Source organism: Schistocerca gregaria, chromosome 2 (genome assembly GCF_023897955.1).
Source record: "Schistocerca gregaria isolate iqSchGreg1 chromosome 2, iqSchGreg1.2, whole genome shotgun sequence".
NCBI classification, from domain to species: domain Eukaryota; kingdom Metazoa; phylum Arthropoda; class Insecta; order Orthoptera; family Acrididae; genus Schistocerca; species Schistocerca gregaria.
The window spans coordinates 288,173,983-288,176,743 of NC_064921.1; positions in this window are offsets into that span (position 1 = coordinate 288,173,983).

Consider the following 2,761-nt stretch of genomic DNA (forward strand, 5'->3'; position numbering starts at 1 on the left):
TTTTACCTTTGTGTCCTAAAACAAAATAAAGGCTTTGTGATTGCATAGTTCAAAAAAAGTTTTACCTTCGTGTCCTAAAATATAACAATGTTTTTATGATTACATGGTTTTAGCCACATAGAAGCTCTAAAATTGTACTTACTTCGTGAAAAGCGGTCCTTTGCATATTACAAGACAGTGAACTGAACTAAATAGGAGGTAGCGAATACATTCGTTTACATTGACTGCTGATTTGATGTGCCCAAGAAGGTTATATGTATACAGATAAGGCACTCTTCTGTAGGAGCCGGAAAAATACTTCTTCATAGAACAGATTTTTTGTTTTGTTTAGTGAAGTGCCAAATAATGTAAAAAAAGGGACTTGAACTCTGAAGATGGGCTATAACAACTAAAAACAATCACATTTATAGCCTACAGTAATAATTATAGCTCTAACACCATTGCCAAACCTCATGATAGAATTGAAAACAAATACAGTAACAAAGATAGCTGTAAGGCCAAACAAACAGCATTTGGCACGAGTAACTTCTCAAAGTTCTGCAAAAGATATCTATATACCATTCATTATTAAAGTGTCATATCAATTTGCAAACTTATTTCTTGCAGAAACAATCAAAATTAGTCTTTCTACAAACAGTAACATGAAAGACAAAATTGTTCACCGTTGAAATATAAAAACTGAGTACTCCACAAATTTAAAAACTAAACTTTACATAGGCCAAACCGGCAAAATTCCAACGTACCATTTCGTGAACACATGGATGTTCTCTGGCTCAACAATCAAAATAAGTCAACCTTCGCTATTATGACTCAACACGGAAACATAGCGATAAGAATTGAAGAGAACGTAGAGTTCTTACATCTTACCGAAAAAAGAGTGCAATCAGATTTGTTAGAGGAATCAGAAATATACAACCGAATTCATAATTAGGCTAAGTGCATACTGAATGATCAACTAGAATTAAAAAACCAAATGTATCCCCAAAATTTCATGTAGTTCCCACAGTTTCAAATAATAGAAATCGTAATTAATTTACAGAGAGACAATTTTTCATTGACCAGAGTGTATAAAATTATCTGTACTGCATAGAAGTATCTTGACAGTGCGCCTTATCTGTAAACATGTCACGGTCTTTGACACATCAGATCAGCAGCAGTGTAAACAAATGTATTCGGCATCTCCTGTTTAGCTCAGTGCATTGATCGTAAAAGGAAATCAAACGTTTCTCCTGTAATATGTAAAGGAGGCTTTTCGTGAAGTAAATACAATGTATAGAGCTGTTATTAGGGTAAAACTATGTGATCGTGAAAACTTTGCTACATTTTGTGACGCAAATGTAAAAGCTTTTGTAAACTGTGCAATCATAAAAACTTTTTTATATTTTAGAACCCAAATGTACAGCTTGCAAAGAATTCAACGCTACCTTCTGACGATGGCTCAGACCCGAAACTAGTAACGGTATGATAAAGTCATTTAAAAAAAACTATGAGAGGTTGCAATATCCCCTACATAGTAATTTCTTTTAAAATAAAACAGACAGTCTTAACAATCTACATCTTTATTATTTATGTCTACGTAGCCGTATTTATTTCTCAACATAGTCACCCTAGTGATAAACATTCTTCTTCCAACGAGAGGTCGATTTTTCGATCCGTCAGTGTAGAACGATTGAGTTCGCTGACAGAGCAACAACCTCATCTTTGCTAACACCGCTTCATCGCTGTCACAGTGAAGGTCTCGAAGGTTTGCTTCAAGATTTGGAGATAGATAAAAATTGGTTGTGGCCAAGATCTGCCAGTATGGAGTATGATCGATAGCAGTGAACCTAAAGCTTCCGATTGTTCCAGACGATGTTCTTTGGCATTTTCATGCTGAAGGAGAGAGTGTGTGGACGAACCCTTCGAATTTCTAACTCGATTATAGCAAGCTTTTTTTTTGACACAACGCAAAAAGGGTTTTCTAAAAATGCTAAAAAGGCTTTTACTGTTGTAATAACATCAAAATATATTCGTAGTATAATTTAACGTTATTTATAGTTGTGGGCTTTTATACACGTAGTGCCATTAGGTTATGCTCGCGTAGTTATAAGATACATAGAATTACAAGACTGTTGTATGACTTACTAATGTAATTTTGTCGCCTCGCAGTAAGGATGATTTCCTAAAAAGTGGCTAGCAGTGATCTAAATGAGACGTTGCCGATGTAATGTAGGTTTTCTTTAGACCTATAGAGGGCATTTAATACTTTTGCGGCAGAGGATAAAACTGATAGCTGCGTCAGTGCTGGTACATACTCGGTAGTCTGCAGTCTTGAGCACCTAAAATGGCTGAAATTCTGGAAAATCTTAATAGTAGTAGTTGCTTCTTAATTCGTCATGAGTAACGACGTAGCTTTTCGTATTTAATGAGCTGGACACCGCGGTCATATTTAAACAAATTAGTAATCGAGGCGGTAATGGCTGCCAGAAATGAAGATCTCCGCTTGAAATTAACTCAGCAAATACTCAGGCAGAGGATGTTAATTTTTACATAAATAAAATGACATATCACTTTAACACACATAAGTTATATTTTAAAGATAAGAAATACATAATTTCCATCGGTACAGACCTTTTATCAATCGAGCAAAATGAGATATTACAGTCCACACAGCGGTAAGACACAGAGCAGAAAGATCACAATTCTATATTACAAAAGAAACAATTTTGTTTACGTATTCTCTTGTTTGGCCACATCATACATGCGACTTGTATGTCCATTT